General features: G+C 44.3%; 1 protein-coding gene across 2 annotated transcripts in view; it reads left to right on the top strand.

Annotated features, from left to right (window-relative positions):
* The first annotated feature begins 5,811 nt into the window (after positions 1 to 5,811).
* Positions 5,812 to 23,684, top strand: part of RNF182 (ring finger protein 182) — a 48,743-nt gene continuing 30,870 nt past the window's right edge. The window contains exon 1 of one of the 2 annotated variants that reach the window (XM_038768097.1): positions 5,812 to 5,847. The gene's annotated coding sequence lies outside the window, so the exon portion shown is untranslated. Of the gene's footprint in view, positions 5,848 to 6,044; positions 6,453 to 23,684 lie in introns of those variants that run through there. The other variant, XM_038768096.1, reaches the window with a different exon arrangement.

Genomic DNA, 23,684 nt, shown 5'->3' with positions numbered 1-23,684 from the left:
CATGACCTCTGACTCCTAAGCCTGTGCTCTTTCAACTGAGCCATGCTGCTTTTCATCCCTTATGGGTTCTTATCCCATTCTGACACTTGTCTGTTGTGTGACCTCAGGAAAGTCATTTCACTTCTCTGTGCCTCAGTTCACATATCTGCAAAATGAGGATTTGATACCTGTTCTCCCTCCTACTTAGACTCTGAGCCCTATGTGGGACCTGATTATCTTGTATCTACCCCAGTGCTTAGTAATAATAATAATAATAATAATAATGATGGCATTACAGTGCACTTAACAAATACCACAATTATTATTTTAATTATTATTATTACCCCTTCCTGGACAAGCAAATTGTAGAATAGAGTTATAAACATAAAGAGGGTTTGAGCTGCAAAATGTTGGTAATGCTAAGGCAGAGATTTTTAGACAGAATTCTGTTAAGAGGAACTCTTCATAGGGAATGTCGGCTTTATTGTGCTCTTCTGGGATTTCATGATAACAAACCACGTTGGAAAACACACCAGCCAACACTCTTTGCAGCACCAATAGAATGAAAATTGTATTAAAACAGTAATTTTTCTAACATAATTTTGGGGAAAAGTTAGGGCGAGCTTTCTGCTAACCTTGGATGGGCCTTGAAAGAAGTATTTATGTTTGAATTTTAACAAGTGCCCACACATGCTTAGGAATTATTCCAGACAGCCTGCTGAAAGGAAGGTCAAAGCAAGACAAGATATATAACACTGATAACAAGGCAATAGATGAAACCAAGAAGTCATAAATAGTACAACTTTCAGCTAAAACTTTGAATCCAAAATACACACAAAAAAACCCTTCTGTTCATTAGGCCTTTTGAGAAATCAGGCGACACTTAGATAATCTCTACCGTTCCCCTGATTTACAGCTCTGAGGTACACTTTTGTTAGTATTTTATAACAATAACAACTGGCCATTCTCAATGGTGCCATTTCCCAATGCTTCCTCTTGCTCCATTAGTTTGAAAAACACTGACATTCCAAAGCCACACACATCCACAAGAGGAGAGTCTACTAACTGTTCCCCTTTCAATACCTACACTTGATTGACAAGGGAGTCAAGATTGTTCAGGCAGTCACACAGCAATTATTCAGTTACTGCATCTGCACTGCAAGTTGAGCTAATTACAGCGCAGACAGCTGTCACTCAGCCGGAACTTATGTGCTCCCCTGGCCAAAGGAGTGACACCTCCTGGGATGGCAGAAGTGGAGTTTATTTGTTTTTGCAAATATCCGTGTTGCAAATACCTGATGGATCCTCTCTGACAATGACTATAACCTGATTGACACACCAGTTTCCTTAAGGAACGTAAAACTCCCTTTAAAAAGATCATACACCAGAAGAATCCAGTTTCCTCTTGGTACAGAAATGGATTCACCATGTATTCAGACTCTCTTCACTGTAAGCTTCTTCTAGGCAGGGAACATGTCTGCTAATGTTGTATTATACTCTCAAGCACTTAGTACAGTGCTCTGCACATAGTAAGTGCTCAGTAAATACGACTGACTGATTCAGAGAGATGTTTTGAGACCCAGTGTTAGCAAACTGCCATGCTAAGTGTCAACACAGTCTGGGTTAGGACCTGTATATACCTGTAATTTTATTTATTTGTATTGATTTCTGTCTCCCCCCTCTAGACTGTAAGCTTGTTGTGGGCCGGGAATGTCATTGTTTACTGCTGTACCGTACTTTCCCAAGTGCCCAGTACAGTGCTGTACACTCAGTAAGCACTCAATAAATACAGTTGAATAACTATCTCCAGCCTAAAATATCAACCCTAATAAAATTCATGTTTGATGAACTGCATCCAATTTTGGGCAGGACCAATATCTTCCACCTGCCAAGGTTTATATATTTGCTTTGTTTCTTGGTTTGTTGACACTATTGCTTGTGTCATTTGCAATACATTGTTAATGTTGTTTTTATCTGTCTACCCTCACCTGCTTGGTAAGCCCAAGGTGGGACAGGGATTGGCCCACAGCTATTAATCAGTCACTGGTATTTATTGAGCATTTACTATGTGCAGAGCACTGTACTCAGCACTTGAGAGAGTACAATAGAGATGGTAGACATGTTTCCTACCCACAAGGAGCTAACAGTCTAGAGAACTTACTGTCTATTCCAGCATTTACTACAATGCCGGACAAATAGTAAGCACTTCATAAATACCATAACAATCTAATCTTCAGGGGCAGTGCTCTTTCTTTCCATCAACTTAACCTATTCCTCCGAAGAGATGGAATCTGCTTCAGCTAGTTTGAAATACTGCCTCACTGATTATCTTATGGACAACCAATAGCTCTCTCCATTAACTAACTTGCAGGTCTAAATAGTCCTGCCATGCCCTTTTGCCACTCACAGGACGATTCACTGATTTGAAAAACGAAACGCCGTGCCACCCAATGTGTGTATTTGGGTCAATTGAAGCTGCCGTAGGTTTTCTATTGAGAAACTGCACTCTTTCAAGAAAATGTGTTGTGGATAATGATGACTCAGTCAGCCCTGAATGCTCTCTTCCACTGCCTGCTTGGGATAGCTTTGTCAGGAGGGGCCGCTACTGGTTCCCACACTGCAGCCACAGGGACCGGATTTTTAGGGGAGGCAGCAGAGCAAGGCAGCTGGGCATGCCTGTCTGGTCCTTCCTTTCTCCCTCCCCCAAGGATCGTACCTCGTGGTGCTGGCCAGTTTTTTGGGCTTAGAAGTTCAGTCGTGTAAAATGTTAAACAGTCACCACCTGAAGTAAAGCATCTGTCTCAGCAGAGACAGACAATGTGGCCTGAATGAGGTATCTTAGTGGGTAGGGTGACAAGAGCCTTAGTGTGAGATGGAAATATTAATAATAATAATGATGGCTTTTGTTAAGTGCTGCTATGTGCAAAACACTGCTCTAAGTGCTGAGGAGGATACAAGGTGATCAGGTTGTCCCACGTGGGCTCACAGTCTTAATCCCCATGTTACAGATGAGGGAACTGAGGAACAGAGAAGTTAATTTAAGTGACTTGCCCAAGGTCACATAGCTGACAGTTGGCAGAGCCGGGATTTGAACCCATGACCTCTGACTCCCAAGCCCGTGCTTTTTCCATTGAGCCTTGCTGCTTCTCAGCCACACTGCTTCTTAAGCTCTCCCCTGCCCCAATACCCCCAAACCCTGCCCATTTCCCAAAGACATTTATTTATTCAGTCATTCATTCATTCAATCAATCGTATTTATTGAGCGCTTACTGTATGCAGAGCACTGTACTAAGCACTTAGGAAGTACAAATTGGTGACATATAGAGACAGCCCATACCCAACAATGGGCTCACAGTCTGGAAGGGGGAGACAGACAACAAAACAAAACATGTAGACAGGTGTCACAATCGTCAGAACAAATAGAATTATAGCTATGTCACTTAATTATAATAATAATTATGGTATTTATTAAGCACTTAGCATGTGCCAGGGTCTGTGCTAACCGTTGGGGTGGATACAAGCAAATCAGGTTGGACAGTCCCTGTCCCATGTGGGACTCACAATCTCAATGCCCAATTTACAGATGAAGTAACTGAGTCCCAGAGAAGTGAAGTGACTGGCCTAAAGTCATATAACAGATAAATGGTGGAGCCGAGATTAGAACCCATGACCTTCTGATACCGAGGCTCGTGGTCTACCCACTACGCCATGTTGCTTCTCACTTTTACAAGCCACTGGGCAGTGTGGCTTGGAAAAACCATGGCTTGGGAGTCAGAGGACATGTGTTCTAATCCTGGCTCCTCCACTTGTCTGCTGTGTGAACTTGGGACAGCCACTTAACTTCTCTATGCCTCAGTTACCTCATCTGTAAAATAGGGATTAAGACTGTGAGCCCCATGTGGTGCAACCTGATTACCTTATATCTACCCCATGGCTTAGAACAGTGCTTGGCACATCATCATCATCATCAATCGTATTTATTGAGCGCTTACTATGTGCAGAGCACTGTACTAAGCGCTTGGGAAGTACAAATTGGCAACATATAGAGACAGTCCCTACCCAACAGTGGGCTCACAGTCTAAAAGGGGGAGACAGAGAACAAAACCAAACATACTAACAAAATAAAATAAATAGAATAGATATGTACAAATAAAATAAATAAATAAATAAATATATAGAGTAAAAAATATGTACAAACATATATACATATATACAGGTGCTGTGGGGAAGGGAAGGAGGTAAGATGGGGAGGATGGAGAGGGGGACGAGGGGGAGAGACGCATCTTTACACATGAATATGCCTTCAAAATCTTTCTAGATACATTTCACCAATATGCAAAACTATGTTCCCATTTTAAAACTCTAACTGAAATGGGCCCCCCAAACTAGTGCAAAAGCACCAACACACTTGATGGAGATGTACGTGAAAAACTGCTACCTTAAATATGTCCCAAATTTCTTTTACTAAAAAAGTTACCAAACTTGTTTCTGATTGTGTGAAACACTTTGCCATTTGAGTAAAGAGGAGGATGAAAAAAGGATCAAGGACAAACTCTGTTAGTCCTTACCTCGAGGCCTTTGCTTCTCAGCATCATATATCATTACAACTTCAGTAACCGTTGACTGATTGTAAAGTGCTTAACAAATACCATAATAATTATTATTATTACTTTATGAGGGAGAGAAGTTCCAGTCTCCTGTGGGAGGGTACAGAGTTGCCCTGCTCACCTCGGGAGGGAGAGAGAGAAGATGCCGCCCCCCCCCCCCCACAGTTTGGAGAGAGAGACCCTCACCCAGAGTGAGAGGAGAGAGTACACCCCAAAGGTAAGAAAGGAGAGACCCTGCCTCGGCGTGGGAGGAGAGAGAGATTCCCAACCTGGATTGAGAGAGAGAGAGAGAGAGAGAGAGAGAGAGAGAGAGAGAGAGAGAGAGAAAGACTCCCTACCTAGGGAGGGAGTGGTGGAGGCGAGAGAGACCCCTTCCACCCACACGCACCCCCCCCACCCATATATATATACATATACACACACACATACACAGATAGGTAGATGAGAAGCAGTGTGGCTTAGGGGAAAGAGCTCAGGCTTGGGAGTCAGAGTTTGTAAATTCTAATTCCAGCTCTGCCACTTGTCTGCTGTGTGACCATGGGAAAGTCACTTCACTTCTCTGGGCCTCAGTTCCCTTATCTGTAAAATGGGGAACAAGACTGTGAACGCCACGTGGGACAACCTGATGACCTTGTGTCTACCCCAGCGCTTAGGATAGTGCTTGGCACAAAGTAAGTGCTTAACAAATATTATTATTATTATTATTATTATTATTATTATTATTATTACTATTATTATTATTATTACATGGAGAGGGGAGGGCTGGGTGGAGGCAGAGGAGGGAAGCAAGGGGGAGTGGTGTGAGGGAGGGCTTGCGGGCCGAAGGACGGCCCTGGAAGGATGCTCGGCTGCGCGTATGCTCTGGTCCAAGGAGCCGGGCCACCGCCAGTTGCCATGGTGACGGCGGGCACGGCGGCTCCTCGCCGAAATAACAAAGCCTTCCGCTCCTGCCACGGGGCTCCTCCTTTTCCTCCTCCTCCTCCTCCTCTTACTCCTCCTCCTCCTCCTCCTCCTCCTCCTCCTCTTCCTCCTCCTCCTCCTTCTCCTCTTCTTCCTCCTCCTCCTCCTCCTCCTCCTCCTCCTCCTCCTCCTCCTCCTCCTCCTTCTCCTCCTCCTCCTCCTCCTGACTTTTCTCCTCCTCCTCCTCCTCCTCCTCCTCCTCCTCCTCCTCCTCCTCCTCCTCCTCCTCCTCCTCCTCCTCCTCCCGGTCCCCCCGCCTAGGGCGGAGCAGCCCCGGACGCCTGGGTCCCGCATGCAGCAGGTAGGCGGGGGGCGCAGGGGCTGGGGGGGGGGGGGGGGGGATGCGGGGTGGAAACCCGGGGCCGCAGCCGCCCTTCTAGAACACACAGATACACACACCCCACAACTCACACGTCCACACACTCGCCCGGTCACACACAAACAGGGAGCTAAGCCCCCAGCCCTCTCCCTGTCCGTCCCTCAGCATCCCGGGGACCATGGGGGCAGGGGTCTGAGGACTCCCCCCTTCCCCTCTGGGGTCTTCCCCATCTCCCCCGGGTGCCCCCCAAACTCCAGGTCAGCGCCCGAGGACCATCCCATCCTCGGGGGGAGGACAGGTGGCATGAGCCTCGGTTTGGAGGATGAGCAGAAAGGGGGTGCACTCGTCCATGTCACCCATTTTACCGCTCCGAGAGCCGCAGCCGTTGGAACCGTTGGGCGTTTTTCCCTTCCCGGCCTTGAGCGCCGGAATGGAATTGCAGGCGAGGATGTTCCCTTGGGAGTGGGATTTCTGGTCCAGGGGCTGGTTATCTGCGTTGGAGAGAAAAGGCAGGCAGGGCCAAGCCAGGACGGATGGGTGTGCTGGAATAAATGGCAAATCATCCCGGCAGTGATGATTTTTAGGAGGTGAGCCCGTTGTTGGGTAGGGATTGTCTTTATTTGTTGCTGAATTGTACTTTCCGAGTGCTTAGTACCGTGCTCTGCACACAACAAATACGGTTGAATGAATGAATGAGGTTGTGGAGTCGGAAAGGGTCTTTCTTGGGTCCCAGTGAATGAAAAAGAAGAGTAAACAGTGCCAAAAAGTTAAAAGCATTGTTACTGTGGCTGGAGAGCATCTCTTATCTGTGCAGCGTTATTGCGACCTGAGAGCATTCACTACCTATAAAGCCTTACTGTGGACTGAAAGCAACTGTTTGCTACCTTGATTCCCTTGCCCCAAAGAGGCTTAATGAAGACACTATAGGTCAGGTGCCAAACTTGGTCAAGACAGATGATGATTATCACATCCCTATTATTGCCTCGGGACTTTGGAGTTATTTGGTGATATTTTCGTCTGGAGCTGCAACTGTCTGGAAAAAGAATCAGTAGAGTAATTCTTTTGTGAGATCCATTGATGGTTTATTTCAGTGTAAATACACTATTAAAGGCATGAGGAGTGAGCAACACATTAGAATGGGGGCATGAATACAAGCAAGCTAGCACCCCAAACTTGAGCAGGGGCATAAGTCTCGTGGAGGACAAGGAGTTTATGTTTTAGGGTACCCTCCCGTGGTTAAAAGAGGGCCTACCTTACTAGGGTATCTCCCACCACCTGCCCCATAGAATCATGGCCCGCCTTGGATCAGTGAATATTCTATCCGTGCTGGGGATTTGTGATCTTCTAATCACCATTCAACTTTTCCATTCCCATCTCTGGGGTAGGAGGAGAGGGTGTTCACCTGGAAATGCTACCGAATCTATTTTACTTCATGGGGAAACATACTTTCCTAGAAATGCCTTTAATTAAGCAGAGTTAATCTCATGACACCCAGGAAAGGATTTAAATGTCTAACCGAATTAGGCATGCCACGCTGTGTTTCGGAAAAAATGAAAGTTGAGGTGGACTATCAATCAATCAATCAATCAATCAATTGTATTTATTGAGTGCTTACTGTGTGCAGAGCACTGTACTAAGCGCTTGGGAAGTACAAGTTGGCAACATATAGAGACAGTCCCTACCCAACAGTGGGCTCACAGTCTAAAAGGGAGAGACAGAGAACAAAACCAAACATACTAACAAAATAAAATAAATAGAATAGATATGTACAGGTAAAATAAATAAATAAATAAATAGAGTAATAAATATGTTCAAACATATATACATATATACAGGTGCTGTGGGGAAGGGAAGGAGATAAGATGAGGGGATGGAGAGGGGGACGAGGGGGAGAGGAAGGAAGGGGCTCAGTCTGGGAAGGTCCCCTGGAGGAGGTGAGCTCTCAGTAGGGCCTTGAAGGGAGGAAGAGAGCTAGCTTGGCGGATGGGCAGAGGGAGGGCATTCCAGGCCCGGGGGATGACGTGGGCCAGGGGTCGATGGCGGGACAGGCGAGAACGAGGTTCGGTGAGGAGAATAGCGGCAGCGGAGCGGAGGGTGCGGGGTGGGCTGTAGAGGACAGAAGGGAGGTGAGGTAGGAGGGGGCAAGGTGATGGAGAGCCTTGTAGCCCAGGGTGAGGAGTTTCTGCCTGATGCGCAGATTGATTGGTTGCCACCGGAGACTAGTGTAGGAATATATTTGTGCAGCCTGCAGGAGGACTGAGTTATCTTAATTAAGACCAACAAGAATTTCTGAGGTTAGGAAGTTAGTGCAGAGGAGAATGTGGCATTAATTATCCTGAGGTACGCAGATGTAATTATTCTGCATGGCAGTTGAGGACATCAGAATTGTGGGTGGTAAAATAAAAGATTCCAGCATGAGAAAGTAATCTGAGACTCATCACCATTCCCTCTCTCAACACCTGGGCTCGTGATCCAATGAGATTTCTTCAATTGTTTAGAATTTTAAATGACTGTAGAGTGTCATTTCATCAGAAAAAAAAATGGAATATTGTACTAGAAGCTAAGAAAATAAGTGGTAACGTCATTTCCCAGTACCGTCTGCATCCCAGGGCTCTGGTAATTGTTTTCAAATGATAAGAAGCAGGACTTACATGCTGATTAAAATTAGGGTGGTATAATTTTTGGAAAGGTACATCTAATAGCAGAATGTAAATATTTTCTCTCTTACGCTTGTAAAAAATGTCAAGCGTTGACCATTTAAGCAGAAATCTTAGTATAATTCCCAGCTATGGAATGTAGCTGCCTATTCTGTTGAAGAGAATTTGTATCTCATTTCTTCCCAAAGAATCAAGAGAATCTGTTTGAAATTTGTCTGATGGCTTTCCAAGTTGACTTTGCTGTGGGAACTTAAGTCTACATCCCCTGGACCTGATCTTGAAGTTTTAGGGAACTCCATATTAAAGCCAATGGGAAGAAAGATTCCCCCAAACCGGACTGGATAGGGCAAAGTAAGTGCTTTAGGCCCGAAATTGCACGGAGATAACCAATGTTACCTTAGTGGATTAAGGAATCATGTTTCTGACTCATCCTCAAATAAGATGGGATGTGTAGCATCGGGCAGACTCAATGCTATGCCTCTTCAGGCTGAAAAACAGGTTGTGCACCTCAGAAATCAGCAGCAGCGTAGAGTGAGGTAGACACTACATATTTCAGAATGGGTTGTCATGTATAATTTACCCACTCTCTGAAGCACAGAATGTGGTCTGGTGGTGGTAAAATAAAAGGTTCTGTCACACCCATATCCACCTCAATAGAAAATGTCCCTAGATGGAAGCACTGTAGTGCGGGATTAAGGATGCCCACTTGAGCAATCGCGTTGTGCACTGGAGAAATTTCAACGTTCTCATCCTGGGTGGAGTTTGAATCTTTCACAGTCATCACAAAACATAAACCCAGTGATCTACTCAAAGTCTTTCCAATATCAGCCTTGTGTCCAGTACAGTATTGAAAGCCAGAAGCTATGGTCTTTAGTAGCCAGTTCTGTAATTAAATGTATGAATCGAGCGTTTAAAGGCACAGTATTACTCATCAGGCTTTCTATCGTTACCTATATTTTTATAATCTTGCCGTTTAAACAACAGTTCTTTTAACCATATGGGCATGTTTTTGTGTGTGTGCAAAATGTATTGAAGTTTTTATTGGTTGTTTCTAGTTCAACACTTTTTTTTCCAGTATCCGATTGCATAACATTGACGTGATTTCCACATGGGGTTATAATATTGCTCACAGTACAATTATGGGGAAAGATATATTGGTGTGTTTATGGGACAGGGTAATCCCTCCATATTTTTTTCACTATGAAAGTGATTTAAGAAAGGATGGGTGGTGTCTCTCTGGTGTTTTGGATTCCTCAAGAGAAAAGTACTATTCATAAATATTTATTCAATCTTGTTTATTGAGCGCTTACGGTGTGCAGAGCTCAAATGTGAATATTATAAACAAGCCTGTTGGACATCATGGGTGGTGAAAATAACTACCAGGCCTCAGAAAGGCATGTGAGACGTGTGTTAAGGTGGCAGTAGAATGGTGTCTAATGAAATATGGCAGTTCATTGTAGCAATTTAGAAACCCATTTTAGATAGTGTTTTTTTTTAATTTCTCCATAGATGCTCGAAATAATTATACACTTTAACATTCTTCCAAACTTGTGATTCAAAGGATATTACTAGTGAACCCAATCATTTTAGTTCAAGTAATTGCTTAGCATGGTTGTATGCAATCTTTCATTTTTTTCAGCAGATTGAAACAATTTGGTTTGGGTACAATATGCCCCTTATCACAAAAGTTCTTGCAGCTAGCAGTGTTCCCGTTTTTCAGCATTAAGCACCATTTTAATGGATTGTAAGCATTCTTCCAGATAAAGCTCTTGACTCCTACCAGATGAGATTTATGTATTTCAGGCCTCTAAGTTAAAATATATTCCCTTCTCATTTTTAGCCAATACTTTTAAGGAATGGCTCTACAAATAAGCAAATGGATATGAATGATTTTTAAAAAATTTTCCAGCTAAAGCTATTCACCTCAAGTGAAAATTTAGAATTATTTATTTGTCGGCAAATTTGTAACTAGAAAAATGTACATAATTCAAAATCAAAACTACTCATAAGGATATGCTAATTTTTTAAACATAACTAACAGTAGCTCTCTCAGCGGCCCCTTCCTGGGAATTATTCAAAAATTTCTCTGCTACTGTCTATTACACAGATGATAAGATTTTTTAAAAATGGAATGCTTTCTTAACCAATGGGTGTGAAGTAAAGGTTTGAATTTATACACATGAATCTACTGTGCCCTTTCTCCTTCATGGGGTAGCTATAGTCTTTCAAATCATACTTGTTACGTCACACAATTTGAACACCAACATAGTGTGTATAATTGAGCACAGCTCTGCTGAAGGAAAAGAATATCCAGGGCAAGCTCCACATGAGAAATGTAAAAGGTGGGTAACTCCCATTTTTGACACCATCACCATTTTCTCCAGTTTTATGTTGTCTTTCGCAGACATTTTACTCTTTTAATATTCATGACTTTCATTTTCTTCTTGGGAAAATACTTCACTCTTTGAAGTATTGGAAAACGGATCAGATCTTGATCTCTATTAATAATTATGTGTGGTATTTAGGTGCTTACTGTGTGACAAGTCCTGTACTAAGTACTGTGGCAGATACATCCCAATCAGCTCACACCCATTCCCTGTCCCACATGGGACTCACAATCCAAAGGGGAGAGAAAACAGGTATTTAACCCCTGGTTTGTTTGGTTTTTTTAAAGACAAGGGAACTGAGGCACAGAAAAGTTGAGCCATTTGCAAAACCACACAACAGAGAAATGGCGGAGCTGAGATTAGAACCCAGGTCACCCACCTCCCAGTATCATGTCTTTTCTCCACCAGTTCCTATTGATCCTATTAATTTTAAAGGTGAAATATTCTAAAGGCTCTACTTTTGAGCCTTTCTATTCATCGTTCACATATCAAGAGGATTGATAAATGCACTTGTTAACCCCACTCTTTTTCTCCTTCTCCACAGTTCCCAAAATAAACCCCAATATTTCCCCCTCCCATCTCCAACTCTAAAGGGGAATCATAGTGTCAAAGGGCAAACAGGGCACTTATTTAGACCTAGAAACAATCGAGTGAATGAGTTGGTTTCTAGTTCACCAATCAGTAAGATCATTTGGGAGGTAACAGTTCTTTAAATCAGGAGTATTTAAAATGACTCAGGAAAGATAACAATAATTGTATTTGTTAAGCACTTACAGTGTGCCAAGAACTGTTCTAAAGTGTTGGGGTAGATAAAAGACTATCAGTATGAACATAGTCCCTGTCCCACATGGGACTCACAGTCTGGGTAGAAGGAAGTAGGGAACTGAAGCACAGAAAAGTCAAGTGACTTGCCCAAGGTCACACAGAAGAAGAGTGGTGGAGCCAGGATTAGAACTCCAGTCCTCTGAGTCCCAGGCCCAGGTGCTTTCTACTAGGTCTCGCTTCTCCCCAAATAGTTAGTTTGGCCAATAAATTTAGGGTGAAACCTGCCCAGGGAACCTCTATAGTGGAATGTTGCCTGCCTAAAAAAGCTTTTATAAACTCTGACAAACACAAATTTAAAAGACCCCTCTCATCTGGAGTGGCAGGTAATCTCTTCAGGCAGCTTGCTTTGTATACGTTTTGCCTGTTTCAGACATTCATTTCAAAGTAATAGAACAGCCTGGCTCTCAGAACTCGTCAGAACCTTCTCCTGGATATTTGTCATTATAAATAAATGATCAGGGTGACCTAGAATCTTTCTCTTTTGTTTAGACGTAAATGTTTTTAGATTCCGATAAGGTGACTAGATCTCCCTTTGGGTTGCTGATCTGCCATCTGACAGGGTGGACACAGCAAACATGAGGTAGTGGGAGCAAAACCTCAGCAGTTGCTGTTCCTGCTTTCGTCACATTAGCATAATAATAATACCACTAAGTGCTAAGTAAGCATTGGAGTAAATAGAGGACAATCAGGTGAGACAAAGTCTGTGTAAAACATGAGGCTCACAGTCTAAGTAGGAGGGAGAACAGGAACTGAATTCCCATTCTGCACATGAGTAAACTGAGACTGGGAGAAGCAAAGTGACTTACTCCAGGTCACTCAGCAGGCCAGTGGAAGAGCTGGGATTAGAATGCAGAGTTTCACAAAGGATTAGCGTCATTTTGAGCTATGACCAGTTTATTTGGGGAAGCCCTCCCAGATGAGCAGATAAACTGCAGCAGTTTCCCACCACCTCATCCGTTGTCTTTGAGGTTTAAACTATATCAGTCATCAGTCTAGCAACAAGAGAGCAGAACGAGGGAAGAGGTGGGACATTTTGGTGAGCCAGTATCCCAACTCTCCTGCAATGGCTTGGTGTCATTCCCCTCTTCCCCCCATTTCTGCCCTCCGGAGGGGCAGCCAACACCCCTTCTGTGCCTCCTCTCTATCCTCTGGAAAGGCAGGGGCCAGGGATTATGTAGGGGAGTGCCCAGGCTCATTTTGAGGGACCACCCTCCTGCCCAAACTGAGGAATTGAGATTCAGTGTTAGGGGGCTCACAGGGACCCCCTATCCAAGTCTAAATGCAGATGTTCAATAGCAGATAAAAGTCTCTGGCCTGAAATGTCTTCCCACCATCTGTAATGACAGGTAGCAGTGGGAGAGAGAAATTTTTTGTGTGGCAGATGTTCCAATCAATCAGATCCTGTCTGCAGGAACCAATCAGAGCAAGCAATTCATTGAGGGGTTCATTCATTCATTCATTCAACCGTATTTATTGAACACTTACTGTGTGCAGAGCACGGTACTAAGCACTTGGGAAGTACAAGTTGGTCATATACAAAGACGGTCCCTACCCAACAACGGGCTCACAGTCTAGAAGGGGGAGACAGACAACAAAGCAAAGCATGTAGAAAGGTTTCAAAGTTGTCAGAAGAAATAGAATTAAAGCTAGATGCACATCATTAACAAAATAAATTGTAAATCAACGCTTTCAACTGCGTGTAGGTCAGTCAGATGTGGGCACCCTGGCACATTCATAATCTGATTCATTCATTCAATTGTATTTATTGAGTTCTTACTGTGTGCAGAGCACTGTACTAAGCGCTTGGGAAGTACAAGTTGGCAACATACAGAGACGGTCCCTACTCAACAGTGGGTTCACAGTCTGGAGGGGGAGACAGACAACAAAAAACAAAACATATTAACAAAATAAAATAAATAGAATAGTAAATATGTACAAGTAAAATAATAGAGTAATAAATCTGTACAAACATATAGACACAGTCAGAAACTCCCCTCAGTATCCTCCGAGGAAGGAGCAATTTGGGGCCCCCTGGGGACTCCAGAGGCCGCAGTGATTTTCAGGCCATCCTTGAGGTGGTGGGAAGTCCCAGACGCTGCTACCTCCCAGGCTCTGCCAACCGGGTTCTGCTAATCAGGCTCTGGATGACAGTCTGCCAACAACAGTGAGTGCTCTGTCCTTTCCTTGCTTCCCCCAGTCCCCACCATTCCCTTCCTTCCTTCCTCCCTGGCTCCCCTCTGTCCCTCCATTCCTCTGTTTCCTTGAGAAGCAGCATGGTATAGTTTGGTAGAGCACAGACCTGGGTGTCAGAAGGTCATGGATTTTAATGCCAGCTCTGCCACCTGTCTGCTGTGTGACCTTAGGCAAGTCACTTCACTTCTCTGTGCCTCAGTTACCTTGTCTGAAAAATGGGGAGCCCCACCAGGGACAGGGACTGTGTCCAACCTGATTTGCTTTTATCCACCCCAGCACTTAGTGCACTACCTGACACATAGTAAGCGCTTGACGAATACCACAATTATTATTATTCTTATTACATTCTCTGTCTCAAAACTTCCCGGCCCCCCTTCTCGCTGTCTCTTTTTAACCTCTTGTTTTCTTTTTTGTTCTCCTCTTACCAGTATACATCCCTGGCTCTCTTCCTCTCTGTATTTCCTGACTTTTCAGCCCCACTGAGTGCCCCATCCCCTTTAAGTAACCCCCAAGTCTGGCCACCATACTCTCAGGTCCCTGCCAAGTGATGGAACTGCAGCAGCACAAATTTGGCAAGTTACCGCAGATGAAGAGAGAGCTAAAATGCCCTGGAAGCGGTGGCTAGCAGGAAAGAGCATTCCAATTTTGTCTTAAAAGACTCCAAAGAAGAAGGTTTGTTTTTGATATTGCAGTCCCTTCATGAGCATCCAAGTCAGATAACCCCGGGTTAGCTTAATCTCATTTCTGGACTTTCCTCATCTTTATTTCCGTGTAGAGTTGAGGACACAAATCATGAGCATGGGCAAGCAGCATGACCCAGTGGAAAGATCAGAGGCTTGGGAATCAGAGGACATAGGTTCTAATCCCGACTGTGCCAAATATTTGCTAGATGTTCTTGGGTGTGTCACTCAACTTCTCTGTGCCTCAGTTACCTCATTTGTACAATGGGGATTAAATCCTGCTCCCTCCACTTTAGATCAGGCAGCCCACGTGGGACAGAAACTGTGTCCAACCTGATTACTTTGCATCAACCCGATGCTTAGAACAGTGCTTGACACATAGGCCACAAATACCATCGTTATCATCATCATCATTATCATCCCACCTCCAAGCCGCTGCTCTTGCAAAATGTGGCTCCTGCAAAATGCAATCAATGGTATGTATTAAGTGCTTACTGAATGCAGAGCATTGTATTAAGCATTTAGGAGAGTACAGTGTAACAGAGTTGATAAGACAGGCTCCCTGACCACAAGGATCTAGAGGAAAAACTTATATCTATCACAAACCCTATCTCCCCAAGATCGCTTCCTAGATTAGGCAGACTGTATAATTCAATAACTCATGCATCTATGTTCGTGGGGTTTATACTCTGTCTTTTTTATTGTAAGCCTCACCACAGCACACCTGCTATCGTGTTCACTTGTCTTCGGGGGAGCAAAATTGGCCTAGTGGAAAGAGGACAGGACTGGGGGTCAGGAGATCTGGGATCTAATCCTGACTCAGCCACTTACCTGCTGTGTGACCTTGGGCAAGTCATTTAACACCTCTCTGCCTCAGTTTTCTCATCAGTAAAATGGAGGTTAAATTCCCATTCTCCCTCCTACCCAATCTGTGAACCCCTTGAGGGACAGAGACGGTGTCAGATCTGATTGTATTGTAGCTACCCCAGTGCTTAGCATAGCACTTGGTGCATAATAAACCACAAATATTATTATTCTCATAAAATCTTCAAGATTGTCCTGTTCTCTTGTACCTCCTTACAGGGTTTAATCCAGTAGTCTGCTCCCACTGGGGCTCTGTAAACATCCGTTGACTGACATTTCATTTCCTTTCCATTCACATTGGAATGTGGGGGTGAGGGAAATGGAAAAATGCTGATGTTATTTTACTGAACCAAAATAAATCTACTGGGAATTCCAGGGTGCTTTATTTGGACCTAACGGCAAATTCATTGTGGCCCCTGGGGGCTCACTTTTGTTCTAACTTTGTTGTGTCTTGTGTCTGTCAATCTCAGCCTCTCAGGGTGTCTTTTCTATCTGCTCAGGGGCAAGAGCCTTGCCTGTGGACTGAACCTCCAGGGAATCCTAACCTTAATGCTAAAATCATCACTATACCTCTCTGTGCCATTTTCCTGGTCACGGTGTCCCTCTAGACTGTAAGCTCGTTAAGGGCAGGAAATGTGTCTGTTATATTGTTATATTCTACTCTTCCACGTGCTTAGTACAGTGCTCTGCACTCAATTAATACGATTGACTGACTGACTGACTGACTGCTCTCCCAGGCATTCAGTTCGCAACCTCTCGCTTCGAGATGGCCGAGTGTCTCCCTCTCCAGCCACCTGGTCTTAAGCTCATCTCTAGACTGTAAGTTCATTGTGGGCCAGGAATGTGTCTGTTTATTGTTTTATTGTTCTCTCCCAACAATATAGTATATAGCTTAGTATATTGATCTGCGCACAGTAAGTGCTCAATAAACACAACCAAATGAATGAATATTTCCTCCCCAATCTTTCTCTCTGATTGCCTTGACTAAGTATTTATACTTCCCTCAGCCAGGGAGCTGCAAGGAGTGACTTTCTTGGCTTCCTACTTCTTCTCCTAAGAGGAACTGGCCAACTCAGCTCCAGATACCACGGACAACAAAAAGGCCTCAGTCCAGCTTGTTTAGGTCAAAGCAAGAGCATCTAGAGAGTTACCCCATTTTAAGAACAAGTTTAAGAACAAGTTTGACTCTCATTTGATGAATGATTTAAGAACTGCCCTGCCTTCTAGAGTAAACATTTTATCAGCATTATTGGTAGTAATATTATTGCCATATTTAAGCACTTACTCTGGTCTAAGTGCTGGGATAGATAGAAATAAATCAGGTAGGACACAGTCCCTGTCCCACATGGGATTCACAATCTAAGTAGGAGGGGGAACAGGTACTCCCACTTTACAGATGAAGAAACTGAGGCCCAGAAAAGCAGTGTGGTCTGTTGGATAGATCATGGGCCTGGACATCAGAAGGACCTGGGTTCCAATCCCAACTCCATTACTTGTCTGCTATTGTGAACTTTGGCAAGTCACTTAACTTCTCTGTGCCCAAGTGACCTTATCTGTAAATGGGATTAAGACTGTGAGCGCCTTGTGGAACACGATCTGTGTCCAACCTGATTAGGATTGTATCTACTTAGTGCTTAGTATAGCAAGCACTAAACAAATATCTCAAAAAAGTGAAGTTAAGTGATTTGCCCAAGGTCAGAGAGCAGGAAACTGGCAGAAACAGAATTAGATCTCTGATCATCTAACTCCCAGGCTCTTTCCACAAGGCCATGCTACTTCTAGTTGATTTTACAAGAAGGTGGTGGTGTGTTTTTTTTTTTTCAGGGACTTTTGGTTGATTCTGTAATAATAATAATAATAATAATAATAATAATAATAATAATAATAATAATAATGGCATTTATTAAGCACTTACTATGTGCAAAGCACTATTCTAAGTGCTGGGGAGGTTACAAGGTGACCAGGTTGTCCCACGGGGGGCTCACAGTCTTAATCCCCATTTTACAGATGAGGGAACTGAGGCCCAGAGAAGTTAAGTGACTTGCCCAAAGTCACACAGCTGACAATTGGCAGAGCCAGGATTTGAACCCATGACCTCTGACTCCAAAGCCCCTGCTCTTTTCCACTGAGCTACGCTGCTTCTCTGTACCTTTCCTAGGATTTGAAAAAACAATGACTTTTATGGAAGAGTTGTAGGTTATATTTACGAAGCTTCTACTGATTCCTCAGTAGCTCCTGAGGGCTTGACAGAACGTTGGAGTAGAATGTCTAAAGTTTCATTCACATATTCAGTATTGGATTTGCAAATCCCTCAGACTTGATAAACTGCCAGCAGAACTGCCACAAGTCACGCATTCATAAACAGATGTTTCTGCAGAGAACCTGTCAGAACATTTACACATTCCCATGATATTTCAGAAGGGGTGGCACATTAGGTGTGTGGGGTTCCGCAATGCAATGTCTCTGTTGAGAGAGCTTCAAAATCTGTTAATGGTTTGATAATAGTGTGGGTAGAAAAGGTAACCAAACATAGTTGCCGATTATGTGCAGAGGCTGCTTTGCAAAAATGCTTAAGCTTTTATGTAACAGTTCTACGGGTGTGGGATCATTAAAGCAGGATTCCTTAGAACAGAAGCTGTTTAAAATAGGTCATCCCCAAAGTTTGTCAAGAAGCAGCAGTTTGTGCCACAGGTTTCAAAATAGCAGATTTGAAAATGTTGCTTTACTCCACACCAACCCTCACCTCTTCTTAACTGGATCACAGAAAGGACAAAAATCTTTGGAAAGTTGTCTTCTTCAGGAATCAGACCCACAATTAATAAATGTTATGTGATGAAAAATGTTCCGGAGATATGTACATCCATAAATATGATTCTTATCATTTTTGATTCCTATTAATTAAAATGGGTGGTATGTAATAAAATAGGGCCTGATTTTATAGAGGGATTGGCAATCTCATCCTTGTCCCAGTGATGGAGAGAGACTGCCAAAGCAAAATTACAGCGGCAGAATTTCCTAAAGCGATGGTAAATGAAGGTTCTTCCGATTTTCCACTCTGTGCTGCTTCAAAAAGCAAAGGCCTTTCATCCCTCTTAACCTTTTTATTTCACTGCAGAGCTATTATGTGTTGTCAGTACATTTATATAAAATTGCAGTCAGGTTGCTGTCTCTCTGTGTTTATTGCCAAGACTGAAGAGCGGCTAACAACAACAAAGAAGACCCTTGGGCCGGCCAGTAATAATAATGACGGCATTCATTAAGCGCTTACTATGTGCATCGCAATGTTCTAAGCGCTGGGTAGGCTGCTGGGACCTGACCCAGTGGGGAGCCAACCCCCAAGATTGTGTGTGTGTGTTTGTGTGTGTGTGTGTGTGCGTGCGTGCGTGTGTGCGTGCATGTGTGTGTGTGTGTGTGCATGTGTGTCTCTATGGGGTGGGGAGACAAGACTGCCACAGCACTTGTGTATCCCCTACCCACTACAGATATGGTAAGATATAGCATCAGATGCCTTTATGCCCTGTATTTTCATATTAAATTCCCAGCCTTTCTGTCACCCGAAAACAATGTTCCTGTTCTCAGAGATGTTGAAAAACACAGTTATAGTCCCGGTCCTCCCCAAATTCTAGATTCTGCAGATTCCTGCTCAAGCTTCAGTATCACGTCACTATAGTGTGTGATGCACGTCGCGTACATCTGTCCCTTCCGGGGCGGCCAAGGTGTTTTTGAGTGCTGTCGGTGGCCTCCCTGGGGACAACCAGCATGGCCTTGTGGAAAGAGCACAGACCTGAGAGTCAGAGGAACTGGGTTCTAATTCCAGTTCCACCACTTGTCTGCTCTGTGACCTTGGGCAAGTTACCTCGCTTCTCTGGGCCTCAGATGCCTCATCTGTAAAATGAGGATTAAAACCATGAGCCTCATGTGGGAGAGGGATTGTGTCCAACCTGATTACCTTGTAGAGAAGCAGCTTGGCTCAATGGAAAGAACATGGGCTTGGGAGTCAGAGGTCATGGGTTTAAATTCCAGCTCCACCAATTGTCAGCTGTGTGACTTTGTCAAGTCACTTAACTTCTCTGAGCCTCAGTTACCTCATCTGTAAAATGGGGATGAAGTCTGTGAGCCCCATGTGGGACAATCTGATCACCTTGTATCCTCCCCAGCTCTTAGAACAGTGCTTTGCACATAGTAAGTGCTTAACAAATGCCATCATTATTACTATTATTATTATTATTATCTACCCCAGCGCTTTGTTCAGTAGCTGGCACATAGTAAGCGCTTAACAAATACCATTAAAAAAAAGATAGTAGTCCATCTGCTGGGTTCTGAGCTTCCACACAATGTCAGCACCCTGCTGTGAACACATAGGCCATCAGAGTTTCACAATATGCTGCATCCTCTAGGCTGTAAGCTCGTTGTGGGCACGGAATATGTCTATTGCTGTATTGTGTTGTGGGCAGGGAATATGTCTATTGCCGTATTGTACTCTCCCAAGTGCTTAACACAGTGCTTTGTACACAATAAGCACTCAGTAAGTACGATTGAGTGAATGAATGAATGAATCCCTCCCCATCTATTCTTTCATTGTCTTCCATGGCACAGCAGTAACCCAGCTTCCAGGGCAAGAGCAGGAAAGTGGCACTACAGAAGCGCCTTCTACCACAATCCCCGTTATCCTCACGCAGGTTCTCAGTCCCCAAACCAGCATGGCCTAGGGGAAAAGAGCCCAGGCACTGGGATTCAGAGAATCTAGGTTCAAATTCCAACTCAGCCATTTCCCTTCTGTGTGGTCTTGGGTAAGTCACTTAACCTCACTGTGCCTGTTTCATCATCTGTAAACTGGGGATGAAATACCTGTTGTCTTGTATCTTTCCCAGTGTGCAGTACAGGGTTTGGCATGCAGCAAGCACTTCACAAATTCCATTATTATTCTTTACCCTTTGTTCTCGAGAAGAGACTCAATCATCAACATTTATCCTCATTATAACGTATATTAATGGAGATATTCTGTAGCCTCCTTACTTTTTGCAATTAGATGAGTCAAAACCCAACAGATCCCTTCGCAAGTCATATGGTATTGTCGGCCTGAATTGGGCCACTCTCTTGGGGTAGACAAGACAGCTCTTTTAGGTACCGTGCTAGTGCTATTGAATTAGAGAAATTTATAGTGCAATTCAGCCTTCATTCATTCATTCAATCGTATTTATTAAGCACTTACTGTGTGCAGAGCACTGTTCGAAGCACTTGGGAAATACAAGTTGGCAACATATAGAGACGGTCCCTACCCAACAGTGGGCTCATTTCATTTCAGCAATGTGTCTCTGGAACATGCTTTTTTTTCCAAGCAAACAGCATCAATATTAAGAACTTTGATCTTTTGAATCTTTTCTTTCAAATATAATCTTTGTTTTCGTTCTTACAGAAGGAGTCTGTTTAACCCAGTAGCACAAAAGGTAGTAACTACTTTACAAGTCTCCCTTTTTTGCCCGTTTATAGGATCCTCAATATTTAGGGCCTTGCCTTACTCGTGGATGATAAAAGAAAACAAATACTTGAAGTTAGTAGCTCAACTGATAGCTAGCTCTTTCTCTAGTGAATTTTACTATGAAGTAGGCCAGGAAATTTCGTCCTTGAATAATGTCTTATTTTTTCAGGGATTCCCTGCATCTTCTATATACTTTCAAAAGGATACTGCAGTCTGGTAAATTGTTAATAACCACTGTGGTCAGGGAATGGGTTTACCAACTCTATTAGACTCTCACAAGTGTTTAGTACAGTGCTCTGTACACAGTAAGCACTCCAAAAATGGCACTGATGAATTGATTAAATGTGTGAGAATTGGCTATGGCCTAGCCCATATCTGCCAGTGACCTCTCACCTCCTCTGAGTTGCTAGAGAAATCAGAGTCCTTGACTGGAAACCTGGCAGGTAATTAAGAACTGGTTTTCAAATATTTATTCTCTCCTGTCACAAGAAGAAAACCTATGCACCGTTTGCTATAGACTAATGATCTTAAATATTGCAGTTCTTTTGATTAAAGGGAGGCATTCACCTTTAATAGGCATTAGTTTGCAAAAATCCCTCTTGAAAACAAATTTGCCTATTACATTAACCTCAAAAATCTCCAGTGGCTACCAATCAATCTGCGCATCAGGCAGAAACTCCTCACCCTGGGCTTCAAGGCTCTCCATCACCTCTCCCCCTCCTACCTCACCTCCCTTCTCTCCTTCTACAGCCCACCCCACACCCTCAACTCCTCCGCCGCTAATCTCCTCACCATACCTCGTTCTCGTCTGTCCCGCCATCGACCCCTGGCCCACGTCATCCCCCGGGCCTGGAATGCCCTCCCTCTGCCCATCCGCCAAGCTAGCTCTCTTCCTCCCTTCAAGGCCCTACTGAAAGCTCACCTCCTCCAGGGGGCCTTCCCAGACTGAGCCCCTTCCTTCCTCTCCCCCTCGTCCCCCTCTCCATCCCCCTATCTTACCTCCTTCCCTTCCCCACAGCACCTGTATATATGTATATATGTTTGTACATATTTATTTCTCTATGTATTTATTTATTTTACTTGTACATATCGATTCTATTTATTTTATTTTCTTGGTATGTTTGGTTTTGCTCTCTGTCTCCCCCTTTTAGACTGTGAGCCCACTATTGCGTAGGGACTGTCTCTATATGTTGCCAACTTGTACTTCCCAAGTGCTTAGTACAGTGCTCTGCACACAGTAAGCCCTCAATAAATACGATTGATGATGATGATGGTTAATTAAGGTCAGTTGCTAAGGTGTTCGTTTAAACCTGATTTTCGCCTTAGTGGGGTAGTTTTAAGAATTGGTGATAATCCCCTACTCCCTCATCTCTATATGTAGTTTTCCTTTGTAATTAAAGGTGACACCACTGACAGTGAAGTTCACTTATGAATGTGATGTGTCCTGGCCATATTGGGCACACATACACGTTGCCTGTTCTTTTTTTGGTACTGTATTTTTACCACTGCCAGTCCTCCACTCCTCCCTCCCGGCCCCCTCCCTTGCCTTCTCCCCACCCCCACCCCATCACAGTTGTCCTTTCCCATCGCCATCCCCCTTCCCACTCTCGCCACCCAGGCCCCCGCCAACTCATCCCAATCCAAACCCTCCCCACCCCTCACACCCTTCCCCCTCCCTTCCGTCCCTCGACAGCTGCTGCCAAGTGTGGCCTCTGGAACCCCCGCTCCATTTTAAGTAAGATCTCTTTCATCCTGGACCTATTCCTTTCCAGCTCTCCACTCCTCCTCGCCCTAACTGAAACATGGCTGTTTCCGGACGACACGGTCTCTTCTGCTGCTCTCTGCAGTGCAGGCCTCTTCTCCCACTCCCTCAGACTCACCGGAAAAGGAGGAGGTGTCGGTTTCCTTCTCGCCCTCCAATGTCGCTTTTGCACTATCCCTCCTCCCCCTTCCCTTTCCTTCCCTTCCTTTGAAGCCCACATTATTCGCCTCTACCACCCCCTCCAGATTCTTGTAGCTGTCATGTACCGCCCTCCCGGCCCCACTTCCAACTTCTTTAACGACTCTGACCCCTTCCTCACCTTCTTTCTCTCCTTCTCCATGCCCACTCTGATCCACGGAGACTTCAATATCAACATGGATATCTCTAACGACTCCTCTGCCACCTGCCTTCTATCTCTTCTTGACGCTGCCAACCTCTTCTTCCACCCCACCTCACCCACTCACCAACTTGGCCATACCCTCGACCTCATCATCTCCTATCGCTGCACTGTGTCCACCCTCACCAACTCTGAAATCCCTCTCTCTGATCATAATCTTCTCACCTGCCTCCTCACTCACACTCCTTTCCCCTGTAAATCTGTATTACTCCCTCACAGAGATCTCCACTGTCTTGACCCCACCCATCTTTCGGAGCACCTCACACCCCACCTCGCCTCCCTCTCCTCTCTACCCAGCCTTGATGATCAGATTACTGCTCTCAACTCTACCCTTTCTACTCAGCTAGACTCACTCGCTCCCCTTTCCCTTCGCCGCTCTCGTACCACTAACCCACAGCCCTGGAACACTGCCACTGTCCGCCTCCTTCGCTCTTATGCTCGAGCTGCTGAACGCTGCTGGCGAAAGTCTAAACACCATGCCAACCTCTTTCACTTCAAGTTTATCCTTTCCTGCCTTAACTCAGCCCTCTCTTCTGCCAGACAAAACTATTTCTCCTCCCTTATTGACACCCATG

The sequence above is a fragment of the Tachyglossus aculeatus genome, chromosome Y2 (genome assembly GCF_015852505.1).
Source record: "Tachyglossus aculeatus isolate mTacAcu1 chromosome Y2, mTacAcu1.pri, whole genome shotgun sequence".
NCBI lineage: Eukaryota > Metazoa > Chordata > Mammalia > Monotremata > Tachyglossidae > Tachyglossus > Tachyglossus aculeatus.
Note: the sequence above shows the minus strand (reverse complement) of the source record. Positions and strands in the feature narration are given on the sequence as shown.